Source organism: Capricornis sumatraensis, chromosome 4, assembly GCF_032405125.1.
Source record: "Capricornis sumatraensis isolate serow.1 chromosome 4, serow.2, whole genome shotgun sequence".
NCBI classification, from domain to species: domain Eukaryota; kingdom Metazoa; phylum Chordata; class Mammalia; order Artiodactyla; family Bovidae; genus Capricornis; species Capricornis sumatraensis.
The window spans coordinates 118,990,357-119,003,678 of record NC_091072.1 but is presented as its reverse complement, the minus strand read 5'-3'; the positions used below and the strand labels follow the sequence as shown (position 1 = coordinate 119,003,678).

At 51.8% G+C, this 13,322-nt stretch overlaps 1 non-coding gene across 1 annotated transcript; it reads left to right on the top strand.

Moving 5' to 3' along the window:
* Nucleotides 1-5,477: 5,477 nt before the first annotated feature.
* On the top strand, nt 5,478-5,581 carry LOC138079381 (U6 spliceosomal RNA). Its single transcript, XR_011144860.1, has one exon. It is a non-coding gene; the product is annotated as a U6 spliceosomal RNA (small nuclear RNA).
* The last annotated feature ends 7,741 nt before the right edge of the window (nt 5,582-13,322 follow it).

The window sequence follows — 13,322 nt, the reverse complement described above, 5'->3', positions numbered from 1 at the left end:
ACCAATAAAGCTAGGGTTTGCACTGTCGCCAGCTTCCACTCTGTCTGGGCTCCAGGAGCACTTGTGATCCCTCCCAGGCTGCTGCTGTTTTCCCCCTCTGACCCCTACCACCCTCTTGCCCTTGACCAGCCATTCCTGTGACTACTGTTGTCAGTGGTGGCCACTCTTTCGGGGACGGCTTTACACACAAGTCAGGCAGAAGGGAGTTTGTGGTCCCCATTATGCAGGTGAAGATACAGAGGCTCTCGGGGTGCAGAGCCCACGCTTCTGCCCAGAGCTGGTTGCCTCTGAAGCCTGGGCTCTTGTCACTGATCCCCAGGGGCCACCTCTGCTAACCAGGTGCTCGCTCCTGTGTGCACACTCCCAGAAAGCCTGGCTGGCCCCATTCCCATCCCAGCCCATCAGGAGGCGGGCTGTTCTTCCTGTGTGTGGGCAGGAACTCAAGAGGCTTTGAGACCAGGCTCTCTGCCTATTCTTGTTCCAAGGCTTCCCTTGGCCCATGGAGGAGGGTGCCAGGCAAACCAGGTTTCCAGCCAGCAAAGCCCATCGCTTTTTCTCCTGTGGCAGAGCCACCCTTTGGCTCCCTTGCTAGCTGAGAGACTCACCCTGTGGATACTAGACGGCAGGGTGTCCTTCCCCTTGGCCCTAGGGTGCTGTATGCACTCTTGGTGTTCTTAGTGTCCCTGTTGGAACTACCTGAGTTACTGCAGCGCCTTTGAGGGGTCAGCGCTAGGGCTGCCTTGAGAAGTCTGTGACAGGCGCCAGAGGGTGGGGTTAGCTCAGCAGCAAGGCCTGTGGGCTTGGGAAGGCCTCCGGCCTGGAATCTGTCACAGGCATGTGAAAGGGAAGTAAACCAGCAACTGGCATTTGTGGAAAAAGGCCAAGAGCTGTGTGTAAGATGAATGAGAACAGGCAGTGCTGAGAGATGCTTCCTGGGTGCCGGGCACTGTTATCAGTACCTCCCCCATAGCAGCCCCGCAAGTCAGGCATTCTCATCACTGCTCCTGTTCACACACCAGATCCATGGAGGGAGCTTGGGAACTTGTCCAGGATGCGTAGCCCCCAGACACCTGGGCTGGCTCTGCTCCTGCGCTCACCCCCTCGCCTTATAAAATGGAGTACGTGAGCCTAACCCCACAAGAGGCTGACAAAACTGGCAGCGTCAGCAGTCTTTATACAAGAGGCACTGATGCAGAGTTGAGTAAGTCAAAAGTGCCCAGCAAGTAAGGGCTGGGGCTCGAGTTCAGAGCCGAGCACCCTGATGCCTGAGCCGGGGCCCTTCCCTTGCCATTGGCCTCCACTGCCACTCCTTAAAAGGTGCCCTTCAAGCACTTTCTCTGTGCATGACCTCATTTAATTCCTCTCTTGTGAGGTAAGTGTTTTCCATATTTCAACTGAAGGAACCGGTTTGGGGAAATTGACTTGCCCAAGGTCATATCTAAAAAGTGACAATGGCAGATTTGAACCCAGGTTGGGGGCTGGCCCCTCTGCCCAACCCGAGTAGGTGTGGAGCTGGGCTGGCAAAGGCCTTAGGGCGGAGGCAGGGCCCCTGTGCTGCCCGGAGCTCTCTGTCCTTAAAAGGTGTGCTGCGGGGCGAGGTGAGCTGGAGCAGCTGCCTCCCAGGTTGGCATCTCTGCCTATGAGGCTGTTCGTGGTGTGAGTCACTGGCTGTGCACACAAGATCCCAGGGTGATCCCGTTTGACTAATTTCACGGTGCTGATCTCACCGGGACGCTGCTGGCTCTGCATCCCCAGCCCCACTGTTGTTGCCCTCTGGGTGCCTTGTGCTCCTGGGCCCGTGAAAGAGGGGTTATGAGCATGCAGCTGCGGGGCCTGGCAGCCACAGGGACACCCCCGACCCCTCTGAAGCGCAGACACCTGCAAAACCTTCTCAGCCCTGAGACGTCCTGGGATGTGGCTTCTGCACCTGTGCTCCTAATACCAAGTTTACCTAGTTGATCTGGAGGCCAAGATGGAAGCTTGAGTGAGTTAGAGTTTATGTTCTCTGCTGTGACCCCACCACTCCCCTGCCAGGCAATTCTTCCCATTACACAGATGAGGAGACGGAGTGCCAAGTGACATCAGTGGAAAGGCCAAGACCCTGTTTCCAATAGGATTGCTAAGCAACAAAGAGCCTTAGGGGGTCTTGGAAGCACTTGGATGGATGAAGGGTGGTCACTATTGTGGGTGCCTTTAAACATGAGAGGGAAAGTGACCACAGCCTCAAGAAGCTTGCACTTTAAGTTTGTTGTTATTTTTGTGTGTGTGTTTGTTAATATTTATTTATTTGACTTTAGTTGTGGCACATGGGGTCTTTACTTGTGGCATGTGGGATCTAGTTCCCTGACCAGGGATCAAACGCGAGGACTCCTTCACTGGGCACATACAGTTTTAGCTACTGTACTACTAGGAAAGTCCCAGTTTGTTGTTGTTTAGTCACTAAATCGTATCCAACTCTTTGCAACCCAAGGACTGTAACCCACCAGGCTCCACTGTCCATGGGATTCTCTACGTTTGAATACTGGAGTGGGTTGCCATTTCCTGACCCAAGAATCAAACCCACTTCTCCTGCATGGGCAAGCAGATTATTTTTGTCTTAAGCAATATCTTTATTTTTACACAAAGCAGTACAAAATGAAGCAGTTCCTCAAAGGATGACTTGGAGCTAGAAAATCCATCCTAAGCATAAAAGTGTTAGTTGGTAAGTCGTATCCAACTCTTTGTGACCCCATGGACTGTAGCCTGCCAGGCTCCTGTGTCTATAGGATTTCCCAGGCAAGAATACTGGAGTAACCTGCCGTTTCCTTCTCCAGGCAGGTGGATCCTTTACCACTGGTCCACCTGGCAAGCCCTTATGCTTTAAGACAACAGAGCAAGGGGCGGTGGATCACCCTGAACGAATGTCAGAATGTGAGGGGTCCTGGAGTATCATCCAGACCCTCAAAAGGGCACAAAGAGGGGGAAGGCTTGCCCAGGTTACAGTGTTTGTGATGGTTGGGGTCTGAAGCCAAGTGCGTTAACTTTAGCCAACCCTAAAATGGAAATGAATCACGGCCTTTTCTTCACTGGGCTCCAGGAGCAGGGAGCAAGCAGGTCAGCAGTGTCTCTGAGAAGGGCAGTCTGCGGGGTCAGAACCTGCTGGTCAAGGTGATGTTGGGGCTTTCCCTGTGCCTGCCTGAGCACGCCCCGCCTGGGGGGAAGGGCCAAGGGCAGCTCAGCCCCTACCTCAGCCGCCTGGGGAGGGCTTCTCCGGTAAGTGAAGGTAATTTGGCCAGGCTACCGGAAAACCCTAATGTGCAAGCCATGGGTTGGAAGGGTCCAGAGAACAATGTCAGCAGAGGGCAGGATGCCGTGAACGAGCCAGGCTTCCAGGCACGCTGTCGCAGTTCCTCTCTGCTGCCTGGAACACCGGGTGCAGGTGTGACCCTGAACCCCAGTCCCCAGCCTGGCTTACATGGCTCTGCCGGAAATCTGGGAGCCTTCCCTCCCCAGCTTTTTGGAAGCCGCCACCAGCCACCACACGATGGTGTAAGTCAGGAAGAAACGATCAGATCTGGGTGCAGGTCCTGAATTCAACATCCACTAGTGGAGCAGCCTTGCGCACATGGCCTCACCAGCCTCAGGCTCAGCTGTCACAGCAGCAAAACAGGGACAATGGTGGCTAGCCCTCCTTGAAGGCAAGATGTCACATGTGTCATCTCACTGAGCCCTCACAGTGAGGAAGGGACTATCTATTATTGCCATTTCACAGATGAGGAAACAGGCTCAGGGAGCTTTAGTAACTCTGCATCAACAGGTGTTGGAGCTCAGATCTGAACTCAGATATGCTTGATTCCAAAGTCTCTGGGTGCTCACCCATTAGCTATACCGCTTTCACTTTGGGGGAAAGTTTTCCCTGAGCCTCGATTGCACCATCTTCAAACTGAGGCTAAAAATAATCATCACAGAATGAGGATCAAACATGCTGGACCCGCTTGAGGGTGCTCAAGAAGTGTCCTTTGCTTTGCTTTATCCTCTCCCCCAGCTTCCCCCAACCCTAAGCTACATGTTAAACAGGAAACACCAGGCTTCCCGAGATAGAAATAAGGACCCTAGCACCTCACCATGGGAGGGGCCTGTTACTGTGCCAGGCAGTGGGCCTTACCTTTGGCTCTGTGTCCTGGCTCTGACCCCCGCCACCACCCCCCTCCTGGTGGTGACCTCACCCTTGGAGAATGCCCATTGGAATTCACCCTGAGTCTGGTCCCCTGGTCTCCATGCCTCCGAGCCACTTCTGACCCAGCCTCTCGCTCAGCCTCTAAGCCAGCCATCCACACAGCCACCAATGGGTGTGAGCCAGGATGCTGTTGCTACACAGCTGCTAGTCGGGTCCCCACCTTTGGCCGGCTTCCTGGCTGACCACAGGCGTGTAGCTGTCTGTCTCTGGCTGGCTGCCTGCCTCAGCCACCAGCAGGCAGGCGATTTGGCATGGATCCCTTCGTGTCCCACGTTGCCAGGTGCACCACCCACATCTAACCCTCCCAACACCCACCTGAGGTAGCAACCATTGTTCCCATATCACATACGAGGAAACTGAGGCCCAAAGAGATGGTGTGATGTGCCCAAGAACAGGGGAATGAAATGAGAGTATGGGGGGCCGGACCCCAACCCCTCAGCCTCCCCCTTGGCCACTCTCTGATCCCCAGGGGAGTCACAGCATCCCTGTTCCCATGTCAAGAGTGGAGATTTGGAGCCTCTCTCCTTCATCTGCCTTCACCGCCCTAGCCCCAGGCAGCAGGCAGAGGAGTCCTTTGCTTAGGAACTACTCCTAAAGCTGCAGTATTCTCTCTAGTCCCAAAAGAGTGGCTTTGCCCCCTAACCTCAGCCAGCTGGTGTATCTGGATGCTTCTCTGGGCTGCCTGATGCTAGGAATTAGGAGTCAAAGCAGAGGAGGACAGCCTTGGCCCTCAAGAATCCTACAGCAAGCACATGGATACAATGTAAAGTATGAATGCCAGAGTAGCAACAAGTAACAAATGCCATCATAATGATAAAGCAGAGAAAGAGTGGAAGCCCGGGTAAGGAGCAAGTCTGCAGGGCTGGGTAATACACAGAGGGGTTTTGTTTGAGAGAGTTGGATAAGAGTCAGAGGCAGGTACTGGGAAGAGTGTTTCAGGCAGAGGGAGTGGCATGTGCAAAGGCACAGAGATGGGAAAGTAACATGACTTATCTGTCCCGGGGGAAGGCGGGGATGCCAGAGGTTGAGTGGGGCACCGCCAAGGGGGATGGGGCTAGGCTTTGAATAGGCCCTTGGAGTCAGGAAGACCTGGTTCCAGTGAAAGCCATCCCCCCACTAGCCAATCCTCATTTTTCTTCATCTCTGAAATGGGAAGATCGTATATAACTTCCTTCTGGTTGAGAGATTGACATGAGACAATATATGTAATGCTGGAGCATAGCGCCGCTATGTGGTAAGCGTCGTGTTAAAAGTGTGTAGGGTGCTCACGTCAGCAGCACATATACTAAAATTGGAATGATACAGGGATTGGCATAGCCCCTGTGCAAGCAAGACATGCAAATTTGTAAAGTGTTCCACGTTTTGGAAAGAAGAAAGTTTCTAGGACTTCCCTGGTGGTATAGTGATTAAGAATATTCCTGCCTGAGGAGAGGGGAGGAGAGGGTGAGATGTATGGAAAGAATAACATGGAAACGTACATAACCCTATGTAAAATAATTTGCTGTATGGCTCAGGAAACCTAAACAGTGGCTCTGCGTCAACCTGGAGGGGTGGGATGGGGAGGGAGATGGGAGGGAAGTTCAAAAGGGAGGTGATATATGTATACCTATGGCTGATTCATGTTGCGGCTTGACAAAAACCAATAAAATTCTGTAAAGCAATTATCCTTCGATTAAAAAATGAATTAATTAAAAAAAAAAAGAAAAGAATATTCCTGCCAATGCAGGAGACACAGGTTTAATCCCTGGTCCAGGAAGAACCCAGGTGCCTGGGAGTAGCCATGCCCATGCGCCACAGCTACTGAAGCCACATGCCCGTTTCTTGCTCCATGAGAGAAGCCACCGCAATGAGAAGCCGCAAGGAAGAGAAGCCCCCACTTGCCACAACTAGAGAAAGACCGTGCCTAGCAACAAAGACCTAGTGCAGCCAAACTGAAAAAGATTTGTGCTGTTGGAGTAAGTTCAGTCCCTCAAACCAGGGATTGAAACCATGGCCCTTGCATTGCACTGGACCACCAGGGAAGTCTCCCAAGTTTTATTTTCATACGAAGTTCCCAGTCCTATTGGGTCATTTAAAGGATCGTTCTTAAATGATTAAATTGGATCATTTAGATGATCATCAAAAATGATCGGATAAAGTTCATTTTAACTTAATTACCTCTCTTATCTCTTTTTCGGAGAAGGCAATGGCAGCCCACTCCAGTACTCTTGCCTGGAAAATCCCATGGATGGAGGAGCTTGGTAGGCTGCAGTCCATGGGGTCGCGAAGAGTCAGACACGACTGAGTGAGTTCACTTTCACACATTGGAGAAGGAAATGGCAACCCACTCTAGTGGTCTTGTCTGGAGAATTCCAGGGAGGGCGGAGCCTGGTGGGCTGCCGTCTATGGGGTCGCAGAGTTGGACACAGCTGAAGTGACTCAGCAGCAGCAGCAGCAGCATCTCTTTTTGCCTTTAAAGACCCTGATGCTAGGAAAGATTGACGGCAGGTGGAGAAGGGGACGACACAGAATGAGATGGTTGTGTTAGGTAGTTAGAGTAGGAAACAGGAGTCCAGAATGATAGTGGCTAAAAGATAAGGAAGGGAAAAGCCACCGAAAATAGAACAAAGAAAGGTCCGAGGACCGGAGTGAGGACCTCAGGTAGAACAAACAACACTCCTGGCTAGCCCAGTTTACATAGGGCAGGCCTGGGGGGAGGAAAATGCATATAAAAAGAGGAGCCACAGGGCCGGGGTCTCTCTCTCACTCCCCTCCGCCTGCCCACCCCCCCCCCCGCACCCCCGCACCCCCCCGCACCCCGCACCCCCCGCACCCCCCGCACCCCCGCACCCCCCGCGCCCCCCGCACCCCCCACACCCCCCGCACCCCCCACACCCCCCGCACCCCCCCCCCCCCGCCGCGCCTTCTCCCACCCTGCACAAGAGCTCTCTCTCTCTCTCACCCCACCCTGCACTTGAGCTCTCTCTCTCCCTCCCCGCCCCGAACCCAGCGCGCTGGGGCGCTTCCCCACTCTCTTCTCTTCACGTCTTTGGGTTGGCATGCCCTCACGCCTTGAGGATGGATTTTCCTGCTATTTTCTAAATAAAATAGAGCTGTAACACGGAGCTGTAACACTGATTTGTCTAAGAGCTATAACACGGTCTGTCCAAGACCCGAGAGCTGTGCCGTGCCGAGGGCTTTAATGTCCGTCACTCCAAATCTTTGTTGTGATGAGACAGAACCGAGGAGCATACACTCGCCTGAGAGCTGGATGGCATCGCTGACTCGATGGACACGAGCCTGAGCAAGCTCCGGGAGTTGGTGATGGACAGGGAAGCCTGGCGTGCTGCAGACCATGGGGTCACAAAGAATTAAAAGCAACTGAGCGAATGAACAACAACCTCTGTAAAGGCCACATCTCCAAATACAGTGACATTCTTTTTTTTTTTTTTTTTTTTTCTATGCTTCATTTTTTACCACATTCTGGGGTTCTGGGGGATTAGGGCTTCAACAGATGAATTTGAGGAGACACAGATTAGGCCATAACAGCCTGTTCCGGAGTGTAACAATAGTGGCTAACACAGGGGTTCCAGGCACTGCTTGTTTAGATACTCTGTGTATTAACTCCTTCAATACACACATAACCCTAGCAGGTAGGTCCTATTGTGATGTCTAGTTTATGGATGAGAAAACCGAAGCTCAGAGCAGTTTAGTGACAGCCTCAGGTCACACAGCTGGGAAGGGGCAGAGACAGGATGTGGACCAGACAGTCTGGCCCCCCAGGGTCCCGCTCTCCCCTCTTCTGGCCTTCCCACCACCCCACAGCAGTGGCTCTCTGCATCCCCACGACCACCCTTCAGGATGTGCTGGACTGGGGGTCGGCTCAGCTAGGACCATACCCTTAACTTTTCCCTCACCGTCCAACATTTAGGTGCTTGTTACTTAACTTTTTAAATCCATTATTACAAGGCCGGAATGAACAAGTTCAGACACAGAGCTTATTTCTTCTTTAGGATTTTATAGATGTGTGACTCCCAGGTCAAAGGGAGTGTTTTATGATGATTGAGAGCCTCAGAGAAGTGTTCCTGGGCCTGAAACTTGAGCTGGAGCCGAGCACCTGCACCACCCACCTACTTGGGGGTAGGGGAGACTGAGATGCAGAAATGCCATCAGACCTGCCCCACCTCAGCCACCATTTAGTCCCTGCCACTTTTGCCTTAGAAGGTTCCAGATCCCCCAAATTCTGGCATTTCTGACACTTTCCAAGTCCAAAGTAACAAAGGTGTTTGTTTGTTTGTTTGTTTTGGCTGAGCTGTGCTGCATATGAGATCTTAGGGATCAAATGCTTGCCCCCTGCTTTGGGATTGCACTCTTAACCATTTTTATAAAGATCTGCTGATGGTCATGGGACTGGGATGGGACCTGGGATGTGCATTTTTAAAGCTCTCATAATTCAGATGCAGAGGACCCTGGTCTATGCTTTGAAAAAACACGGTTCTGGGGATCAAAGCCCTCTTTAAGCCACTCCTAGCTCCTAGCTAGGCTCCTAGCTGCTCCTAGCTAGGCTCCTAGCAGCTGCTAGCTCAGCTCTTCCTTAAACTGACTTCCATGGGGCCAAGAACAGACGAGGACTCTGCCAAGATGACTGAGCGAAGGAATGACTGGAGCATGTAACCTACCAGGGGGTTGTTCCACGCCTCGCCTCATGCCTGGTCTTGTCCTCATCCTTATCCCAGCTCCCAGACCTCATTACACCTTATGGCTCAGCTGGTAAAGAATCTGCCTGTAATGAGGGAGACCTGGGTTAGATCCCTGGATTGGGAAGATCGCCTGGAGAAGGGAAAGGCAACCCACTCCAGTATTCTGGCCTGGAGAATTCCATGGACTGTATAGTCCATTGGGTCGCAAAGAGTCAGACATGACTGAGCAACTTTCACTTTCAGGGGTAAAGAACCCACCTGCCAATGCAAGATATGTGAGATATGCCAGTTCGATCCCTGGGTCAGGAAAATCTCCTGGAGAAGGGCATGGCAATCCATTCCAGTATTCTTGCTTGGAGAATTCCATGGACAGAAGAGCCTGGTGGGCTATAGTCCATAGGGTTGCATGAGTCAGACATGACTGAAGTGACTTAGCATGCATGCATGCTCTCTCCTCACATAGAGGGCTTGGCTGAACCCCAATACCTCTGCCACTTCCCCTATGACTTTGGGCACCTCTCTGTGTCCCTGGGCCACCAAGTACTCCCCCTTTTGAGATGGATGTATTAGGTACTCTCATGTTATTTCCTGCATTAATCATTTCCATCTCACAGGGAACCTAAAACCTATTGGTGTCACTTCGGGGGTAGGGGGACAAAGAGCTCCTTTATGTCAGCATGGAGGAGAACTCCGTGAGAACAAAGTGGTAGAAAACCATGCTAAGTCACTTCAGTTGTGTCCGACTCAGCATCCCTGTGGACTGTAGCCTGCCAGGCTTCTCTGTCCATGGACTTCTCTAGGCAAGAATACTGAAGTAGGTTGCCATTTCCTCCTCCAGGGAATCTTCTCTACTCAGGGATCAAACCCACGTCTCTTAAGTCTCCCACACTGGCAGGCGGGTTCTTTAAAAGTGGTAACTAAGAAGTGATTTTATTAGAATAGGATGCTTGTGAGATTTACAAGTGGGCAGGTGAGAAATGCCACCCCCAGAGAACTTAGTGGGCTACAGTTATATAATCAAAGAAAAACCGGGGAGGAGGAGAAAATCTTCTTTCCCTTTTTTGAGTAGACATCACGTTTCCATCATCAGTTCCTCCTCCAGACTGAGCAGGGGAGTTTGGTCCCTGCATGATCAAGCGAGGTCCATAAACTGTTGATTTTTATGCATGTAGAGAGCACATCCTAGGAATCATTAACTCACTGAGCTCACTGGGCAGGGTGTGGGTCTCCTGCCTCCATTGTTTTATTGTTCTGGGGCACATCCCATGCTTCTGTTGCAAGCTTTTGTTGTTAAGCAAGCCTGCTTGATTTTGTGGTTAAGCAAACCTGCTTTCTTGAGTAATCATTAACTTACAGGGGTCTGTCATATTTTTCTATTTACAATTCCCTAGTGGGATTAACTATTTAATCACCCCCTTTGTTCTTTCATTTTGTCCCTATCAAACCTGTGATGCTGAAATAAAGGGAGGAAGCTACCAAAGCTGGACCAGGAGAGGGAGATGGAAACCAGAGAGGGTGTGGGCCTTGCCTGGGGTGAACCAGCAAGAGAAGAGAGTCCTGAGCTGGCTCTGAGTTCTCACTGCCAGTTATTTTTAAAAAGTTTTATTTATTTATCTGACTACGCTCGGTTCTTAGTTGCAGCATGTGGGATCTTAGTTCTCTGAGCAGGGATCCAACCCAAGCCCCTGCATTGGAAGCACAGAGTCTTAACCACTGGGCCACCAAGGAAATCCCCCGACCAACCCACACTACCTGTTTCGAGGCTGCTCTTGACTGAGGTTGATAGGGAGATTGATGGGGAGAGAGTATTTCTATAACAGGGGAGGGAAGCAGGAACTAGTGCCCCTGGGGGTGCCTTCTCCATGTCCAGTCTCCCCCTCCAAAAGGCCTTGCCTCCCATGCCCACATTTGTTTGAATTGCTGAGTACTACATGGCTGAGGGAAGGAGGGGGGCTTCATGGTGGCTGCAAGTGAGGGACTGGCTGCCTAGCCGGCCTGGTTGGTGTTCGCTCAGCCCTTAGCTCTGACCACCCAGCCACAGCCAGGCCAACGTCAGCGCTGCAGCTCTCAGGCCCACAAGAGTGGGTGTCTCCTCAGTGAGGGGGAGGCACACAGGCTGTGTGGGGCCAGCCCAGGCCCTCCCTATCCTGGCGCTGGCCTCAGGGCCTCTGGGGAACCAGCAGAGAACAGCTCCCCAGGACAGTGGCCCCAGAGGATGAGGCCAGCAGGGGCTGGGGCAGCCTGGGAAGATGAGTCTGTCTGCACATGAGGCCAGGGCCGTGCCCTCACTGTGTTCAGGAGGGCTTGGCCTCTGATGCCTCTTCTCTGGAGGCTGCATTTCCCAGAACCTCACTGGCCCTGAGTCATTGACCTTGGGGCAGGAAGGCCCTCAGAGAGACAGCTCTCACTCCCTGGTTAATGGAGGAAACCAGGCCCAGTGAGGGGGAGGGGGAGGGGAGGAAGACGGGGTAGGAGCCAAAGGGCAGCTGGGGAGGGGCCAGGTCAGGAGGTGGCTCTTCAGAGACCCTTTTCCAGCTGGCCAGCCACCAGACCAATGGCACATGTCCACTCTCCATCTCCCCCAGCAGCCTGAGAGCGCAGAGGGCGGGGCTGGCCGCCTTGTCTGGTCCCCAGAGTGGCCATGAGTCTGTCAAAGGTGAAGGCGCACACTAGTCTGTACATGCCCCAGCATTGTGCTCTGAGTCTGATTTTGGGGTAAGAAAGAGTAAGAGGCCTAACCAGGTGGTTCAGTGGTAAAGACACCACCTGCCAACGCAGGAGACACAGGTTCGATCCCTGATCCGAGTGGATCCCACATGCCACAGAGCAGCTAAGCCCGTGTGCCGCAACTGTCGAGACTGCGCTTTAGAGCCTGGGAGCGGAGACTGCTGAAGCCTGTGGCCCCTAGAGCCCGTGCTCCACAACGAGAAAAACCACCGCGATGAGAAGCCCACACTGCAGCTAGAGAGCAGCCCCCTCTCAAAACTGGAGGAAAGCCCGCGCATGAATGAAGACCCAGCACAGCCAGAAATAAATAAAATTATTTAAAAGAAAGGAAGAGTAAGAGGGAGAATGATTTTTTTTTTTTTTTTTTTTTACCTGCCCAGACCCTCTGGACAGGAGGGCACTGTCTCCTCTTCAGGAAACTCATTAAAAAACTTGGGGACAATGACATGGGCCCAAGGGAGGGCAGTAGTGGGGGTCCTCGGAGACTAGGGTTTGGAACTTGATCTGGGGTGACCAACCATTCTAGTTTGCCTGAGACTTAAGGGTGTCCCTGGGACACAGGATTTTGCATGCTAAAAGGGGATAAGTCTTAACGCTGCCACTCTCTGTGTCACTTTACTACTGCATGCCTCAGAGGTTTATTCACCTGGACCATGGGATCAATAGCTCTCCTGGGGTGCCCTGAATCTTAGGGTAAGTGTTGTGGAGGGAAAGTTAGAGGATAATATCTCCCAGCAACTACATGCATGCAAAGTCACTTCAGATGTGTCCAACTCTGCAACGCTGTGGCCTGTCAGGTTCCTCTGTCCATGGGATTCTCCAGGCAAGAATACATGCCCTCCTCCAGCGGATCTTCCTGACCCAGGGATTGAACCTGCATTTCTTATGTCTCCTGCATTGCAGGCTTTACCACTAGCACCACCTGGGAAGCCCTCTCCCAGCATAAGTGAAGTCTACTTTCTCATTGTGAGTGGTGGCCATCTGGTGAGGGACCACCTTCTCCCCTCCCTCCCCTATCTGAAATTCACTCACTCACCACCAAGTACAAAAAATCAGCAGCTATTCTGTGCCAGGCACAGAGTACCCGTGGGCAGAGAAGGAAAAGCCCAGGCCTCAGGGAACTCAGAGTGTGCGTATGGATATTTAGAACACAGTCGGGTGAATCTGGTTCCTCACACTGTCTTGATCATGGTACGGACATTAACTCACACATGATAACATAGTGAGGTGGGCATTATTTTATCTGCATTTTTCAGATGAAGAAATTGCAGCTCAGAAAGATAAAGTAATCAGCAGAAAAGTCACAGGAAGGACACTAAGAGGTAACTTTTTTTCAGGATGAGCATATGTCTGAATGTGTGCGAGGGAAAGGCTTTCTAGGAAGAAAGCGTGGGACACTGTTGATGCTTCTAGGGAAAAGCCCTGTGTGCTAAGTTTGAGAGGGCTGACACTGTAGGGATGAAATATTTTTCATTTCTTTCTTCCTAGTTTGTTTGGCTAGTATATTGACAAAAGATAGCTTAACAGGAGAAAAACAAACAAAAGTTTAATAATATATGTACCTTCTGTGTATATGGGAGATTCCCATGAAACTGAGTAACTCTCAGAAACAGCCAAAAGCATCACCTTGAATATCATCTTCAGCTCAGGCAAAAGAAGATATTGCGGGAGAGGCTGGCCAGACACACTGACATTTGTCT